Below are 7,341 nucleotides of genomic sequence, written 5' to 3'. Positions count from 1 at the left end.
TAGGACCACACCTGGGCACAAAAGCCTTTCTGTGTCCCCCATTTCTTGTTCTTAGGAAATGAGCCTCATTCAACCTCCATGGCCTTCTCTGAGATCCTAGGGGCAGGTTCAGACAGTTACTGATCAGGGAAGGAAGGGGATGCAAAGACAAGGGAGGAACAGTCAAGCAACAACAGCACAGCCTTGGAGCAGGATCCTGGTTCCCTCTCAAGGGATACACAAACTAATATAAGCATCTTATATATCTAGGAGAAAAGTTACATTCATTATGCTTCTTTTAGAAATTAATACTTTTAAAATTGAACAGCTTAGAGTCCTTCCTTGTCCTTCTCCCTGGCTTAATTGCCCCCTAAATACAATTACCCATAAACTAAAGATTAGGCACCCTGAGCACAATTGCCTGTGGGTTAAAGATTATTAGCACATGATGTCTTTCTGGAACTTTTCTAGTTTGTTCTAATCTCTGATCTATGTGCCCTTTTTGAAATTACTGTTATTCTAGGCAATAACCCAGAAGACTGCCATCATGCTCTTACTGAGCTCTCCTGACTCCAGCTTTGATGACTAAGATCCCCCCCACTCAAAGAAAGAAGAATGCATATTTGCCCCAGTCCTGATTCCTATATGAAAACTTGTTTTTCTCCTTACTATAAAATGCCTTGAAATTCTTTCCAATGGGGGGGCACAGTCTTTAGGGCATTAACCTGCTGCAACCCTCCTTTGCCTGGCAAAGCAATAAAGCTATTTTTTCTCTTTCACTCAAAAATCTGTCTCCACATTTCTATTCAGCAACGGCGGACAGAGGCCAAGTTTCGGCAACACATGTGGCATATGGAAGTCCCCAAGCTAGGGGTTGAACTGGAGCTGCAGCCACTGGGCTACATATGCCATGGCCACAGCAATGCCAGATCTGAGCCACATCTGGGACCTACATGAGATCTTTAACCCTCTGAGCTGAGCAAGGCCAGAGATGAAACCCGAATCTTCATGGACACTATGTTGGGCTCTTAACCCACTGAGTCACAGTGAGAATGACTTTAAAAATGTTTTAAATAACTGAAAAACAGACATCGATTTACCAAAACAACCAATTATACTGAAATGGAGTTGTAGAGATGTTTTTTTCCCAATTTCAGTAGTAATTTAAATGCTTTTAAAAAAATAAATAAGATCTAGTAGCTGAGACATATTTTGAAGTAGTAATGAGCAAAAAAAGATGTTTTGTGTTATCTGCCATAACTGAAATACAATGCAAAAATATATACCATTTGGTGATAAAAGTCCTAAGCACTGGCAGTATTACTGTGGCCTATGGCCCACATTTGTATCAGAAATTCTAAGTTTCTATTAGAGGTTGATGAAAATAATACTACGATTTCTTTCCCCTTCTAAGTTTATGGAGTCCTTGACTGCGACACACGGAGCTCAGGGTGGAAAGTATAATAGTTTTGTTGAAAATATTTAAACTGAAAAATAAACTTTGGTGTTTCTGAAAGATAAGAAACCATGTTGGTTTCAAGTACTCCAAAAAAAGAAGTCTTTCCACCAGACACTAGAGAAGTGATACTTAACCTCTCTTCCCCAAATGAAATACAATCTACTTCCTTCTGTACCTACAAGTTGTTTAGGAGTTTGACATGTTTGAATTCTCATAACCAGTTCAGGATTTGAAAGGCAGTAAAGTCATCGTAAACCACAATTACCGGGCTCTCTTTTGCTATTTTTTCTTTATTTTTCTTTTCTTCTTTCTCTGGTTTTTGTTTTTTGTTTGTTTGTTTTGGTTTGGTTTTTAGGGCTGCACCCACAGCATGTGGAAGCTCCCAGGATAGGGGTTGAATCAGAGATACAGCTGCTGGCCTACACCTCAGCCATGGCAATGCCGGATCCAAGCCTTATCTGCAACCTACACCACAGCTCATTGCAACGCCAGATCCTTAACGCACTGAGCAAGGCCGGGATCCACCCTGCGTCCTCAGGTTTGTTAACCACGGAGCCACAACAGGAATTACCTCTTTTGCTATTTCTTTTTGCAGAGTAGCTATATAAATCCAGAACAGATTAAATATCTTCAATGGAGAAAGTTCTCTTGTGGGGCAGTGGGTTAAGGATCTGGCATTGTCACTGCTGCGGCATAGGTTCGATCCCTGGCCTGGGAATTTCCACATGCCGTGGTTGTGGCCAAGAAAAAAAAAATGTATTTCTTCTAATATTCTGAAATAGAACCAAATCAAGAAGGATGATGAGTTCTCTTTGTGGTGGAGTAGAAACAAATCTGCTTAATATCTATGAGGATAAGAGTTCAATCCCTGCCCTCACTCAGTGGATTGTGAGCTGTGGTATAGGTTACAGGGTGGCTCAGATCCCACAATGCTGTGGCTGTGGCATAAATGAGCAGCTGTAGCTCCAATTTGACCCCTAGTCAGGGAACCTCCATATGCCATGGGTGTGGCCCTAAAAGAAAAAGCAAAAAAAAAAAAAAAAAAAAAAGTAAATAAAAGAAGGGTCAGGGTCAGTTACACAAGATAATGAGATTGTATAGAGAGTGGGGGGAAGAAAACTAATATTTAATGAGTATCTGCAATGTACACGGAATATTTTAGTTTGCTCTCAAAAATAATCTGAAATCCAGAGTTCCCATAGTGACTCAGTGGTTAATGAACCTAGTATCCATGAGGACATGGGTTCTATCCCAGGCTTTGCTCAGTGAGTTAAGGATCGGTGTTGCTGTGAGCTGTGGTGTAAGCCAGCAGCTACAGCTCCAATTCAACCCTTAGCCTGGGAACCTCCATGTGCCATGAGTGTAGCCCTAAAAAGACAAAATACGAAATAACAATAATAATAATAACAATCAGAAATCCAACACACTCTTATAATAAAAGCTCTTAACTAGAAGTAGGAAGAAACTTCCTCAATCTGATAAGGAGTTCCTACTGAAACCATCATGTTAGTGTTGAAATATTTGAAGTTTTCTCCTAAAATCTGGAATAAGACAAGGATGCCCATTATCACCAGATCTCTTCAGCATGGTACCAGAGGTGCTAATCAGTGCAATAAGGCAAGAAAAAGAAATAAAAGGCATAAAAGGTGAAGAAATAGAGCTGTCATTATTCATAGGCATAGAAAATCCAAAAGAACCTACAGAAAACTGGTAGAATTAATAAGTGAATATAGAAAAACTACTAAATACAAGATTAATATATAAAAATAAATTGTATTTTTATATCTCAGTATCAAACAAATAGAAAATAAAATTTTTGAAAAGATACCAGAGATTACTGAATACCAGGGACCAGGGGTGAAAAAAAGTGATTGACTTCAAAAAAAGAAAAAAGTCCCCTCAAAGAGGAAATTGTGAGAGTGACGGAGCTAATGCTACTCTACATCTTGATTTTGGTGGTGATGGCTATACAACTGTACATGCATTTGTCAGAACTTACAGAATTACACAGCAAAATGTGTTTTTTTCTGTTTGTAAATGTAAAAAAAGTGAATTAAAAGAATTGAAATAGATGCCATTCACAATATAATTTTCAAAACACAAAAAGCTATTAAAATATCTAAATATCTCTAGAAAATTAGGCAAGACCTATATACTGAAAGCTATAAAACATCATGAAGAGAAATTTTAAAAAAATACTAAACTACATGGAAGATAGCATTTTCATGGATTAGAAGATTCCATCACAAAAAAAAAGTCAATTTCCCCAAACAGATATTTTGATTTGACTCATTCCCAATCAAAGTCCCAGCTGTATTTTTTTTTGCAGAAATTGACAAGTTAACTTTGAAATGTACATGGACATGCAAAGCACAAAGAAGACTTACACTATCAGATACCAAGATTATTAGAAAGCTACTGTAATTAAAAGAGCATAGATAGCCATAAGGATAGGCTAATGTAAAAGCATAGGGAGCCCGGAAATTTATCCATATATACAATGGCCACCCAATTTATGAGAAAGGTGGCATTGTAGTGCTGTGAAAAAGGCATGAGCTTCTCCATACGGTATAATACCCAAAAAATAAATTTCAGATGGGTTGCAAATCAAAATGTAAGAGATGAGAAAACAGGTGATATTTTTAGCAGGCTAGTAGGCTACTGCTGAGGCCAGGTATACCTGCTCCTGCGTCTTTCTGACAAACTAAGCATGTATGCTGATTCCAGACACACTCCATCTGTTGGGATCCCTCTGGTCCTCTTAACCACACCAAAGGGAGCGGAAGGTGGATGCAGCAGAGAAAGAGGACATGTCAATATTGTGTAATCTGGTGCGGAGCAGGTGCAAACCTTCCACCCCCTGGCACATTGCTCTACATGGGCTTATTCACCCACCTCTTTTCCCCTTGCTCCTTGCTCTGTTTTAAATGGACTTAAACTTTTTTATTAAGTGAACTTCCAAATTCCTTGTCTGATAGTAATTGGGGCTACTATTGCATCAGAGTAATTTCCCACAGCACACATGGCTGATCTTGAACAAAACAGTGAATTAGAAACTTCCCTATGACCCTTTGCCTTCTTTAGTATGCTGGTATGCTGTCCCATAGTCACCTGGATTCTCTCCATCAAAATCGGCTCTTTTCTCAGGTGATGAAACTTTCTTTCCTCTATACACTGTCTCATTTGCCAAAACATGTCTGTTTTGTGTGTCATTCCACCTATCCTCTTCCCACTATTGCCTCTAGCTCAGAGTTGTAGCATCAACCTTCAAAACATGTGCTTCTTGGAAATTTAAACCTGTTATTTAGAGTACGCCGCCACCAAGTGGCAGTGAAGCATAGAGTGTGGCTATATCTATCATTTTCATTCATGGAGTGAAAAGAGGGAGATGACAGGGTACCTAAGAGGAGAGCACAGACGCTTAGTAAGTGATTAAGATGGTTGTAGAGAAAGCAGCTGCAGTGAAAACCTAAAGGCAAGAACCTAAGACTTAAACAGAAGAGAACTTTGATCTTCCATACATAGAAATGGAAGACACTAGCTTCGCCTTGCCTTGGTGATGGATGTTTTTGGTATCATAGACCATGCTTAGGGGGCCTCTAGAGCTGGTCTGGGTTTAGAGGAGGGAGAGGCTAAGCGAATAGACCTCCTGTCTGTACTTCGATCAGACAACTCCGCTCTTCCCTCTTTTATACGTCAGGATGCCACATGCATTTTCATTTATTAAAACAGTCCTACAGTTGTAGAAGGAACAATTACCATATGTCAAAACCCTCTCAGAAGTTGTCATTCCATAGATGAGTTTTTATTATGATTATGAAAATTATGAATATTTGTTTATCCCTATCACCCAACTCTACGGAGGGTGGTCTGCAGCACAGGGAGGAGAGGACAAGAGTTTGGAGATGAGAAATGAAGGCAAGGACATGGAAGAGCCCCATGAACAACAATAGAACAGTGCTTGAGTGAGGAGCTAAGAGTCAGGACCAGGACAATAGGAGATCCTATGCTCCTCCACCCGAATAAACAGACAGAGAGAGACTCAGGCACACCTAAATCTTCCCTGGCACTTGTTTGGTTTCACCAGTATGAACACAATAAAGATTTTAATACATTCAGGAAAAGTCCGAGTTTAATGATGATGTTGATGATGGCAGTGACACTGTTAATGACTCTGACACTTAACTGAGTACATACGAAGTGTTAGGCATTGCTTTCCCATCCTAAACTAGACTCTCAGAACCAATCATCTACCTTCCATGACACAGGTCTAGTGATCAGAGCTAAGAGATTGCATATTTCTGACTCAAATAACAACTTAGCTAAGTTGTCTTCTTCAAAGGAAATAGGGAAGAAGAAATATCAGAAGAACTGTTTAACTTGAGCAAAAGAGTAGGACTGGGAGTTCCCATTGAGACTCAGTGGGTCATGAGACTTACTAGTATCCATAAGGATTCGAGTTTGATCCCTTCCATCCCTGGCCTCGCTCAGTGGGTTAAAGGATCTAATGTTGCCATGACATTGTAGGTTGCAGACGCAGCTCGGATCTGGTATTGCTGTGGTTGTGCCATAGCAGCTCCAATCTGATTCGAACCCTAGCCTGGGAACTTCCGTATGCCCCTGGCACAGCCCTGAAAAGAAAAAAGAAGAAAGAAGGAAGAAGGAAGAAGAAGAAGACTGACCGGCCCCAAGTCAGAAAGCTGGGGACAGCTGCAATGTGTACCACAAAAGGAAGGGTGAACCCCAGACAAGCTGGGTGAAACCTAACAGGAAACAACGGTGTCCAAGTTAATGAAGAGTTAAGTTTGGGGAAGCAAATACCTTCCTGAAACTAGATGTTGTCAAGTAAGTAAAGTCAACTTCTGGGACCACATTTGTAAAGGATTTGTGGTTAGGGTCATATGCAGCCACTGACTGCAAATCAGAACCATTGCCATGTGTCCTATGTCACATAAATGTCTAGTGGAGGAGACACCTCCAGGCACTCAACGTCCGATCCCAAAGCTTGAGAAATTTTCCCAGACTTGGGATGGCTCCACCTGCCACAAACATCCAGGAACCTGCTAGGATGACAGCCCCCACAGGACCAAAGTGTTTTTCCTCTGTTCTGTGGCCAAGTATACGCCATGTGACAGGACAGTGTCTGGTGCGTGACGGGTATTCAATATACATTGCTGAGCCAAGCATATCATTGTCCGGGGCCACCTGTGTTTCACAGTAGAACCAGGACTTGAACCCTGCCCTGAATGGATAGTGCAGCCAGGATGTTTTCCACTGTGTCACATCGCATTAAGGATTAGTCAACAAACATGCACACCTGTGATTTCAATGGATACCACTGCTTGCTTTGCTAATATTCCTTGGAGAATAGTGGCCGGTCACACTGCTGCTGGCTATCCATTTGAGCAGACATGGAGTTATCTATGCGCTTAATCCAACCACTATCCTTAAATGTATGGACGCAGGAAAATTGCTTCCAGACACCTTGCTGCCTCCGCCCTTGTGAAAGCGCCCCCACCCCCCGCCGCCCCCGCACCCCCACCCCCCGCCGCCCCCGCACCCCCCGCACCCCCGTGGCGGAAGAGATGAAGTGCATAAAGAAAATCCCTCCGCTGAGTGGCTTCTAGAAGAGCCTTAACGCACCTGATCACAGGAGCTTTTCCTGGAAAATAAGGACGTTGGACCAGTGTCTGAGAACCCCTGATTAATCCCTCCATCCCAACTCCATTCACATGCCCCAGGCTCCCATCCCAGACTGGCCATACTGCCCAGAACCCCGTGCTCCGGGCCGACCTTAGCCAGGAAGGAGCTAGCTACATCTACCGAATGTTTTCAGCTGGAGTTCACATTCACAGCAAACCATCATGGGTCCTTACATGGCCCTTTATGCGGCCACTCTTATT

Source organism: Sus scrofa, chromosome 6 (assembly GCF_054392235.1).
Source record: "Sus scrofa isolate SSC_HxYL_T2T_F1_AM1 chromosome 6, Sscrofa_HxYL_maternal_Yorkshire_Landrace_v2.0, whole genome shotgun sequence".
NCBI classification, from domain to species: Eukaryota; Metazoa; Chordata; class Mammalia; order Artiodactyla; family Suidae; genus Sus; species Sus scrofa.
The sequence above is the reverse complement of the archived record's forward strand: the minus strand, read 5'-3'. Positions refer to the sequence as shown.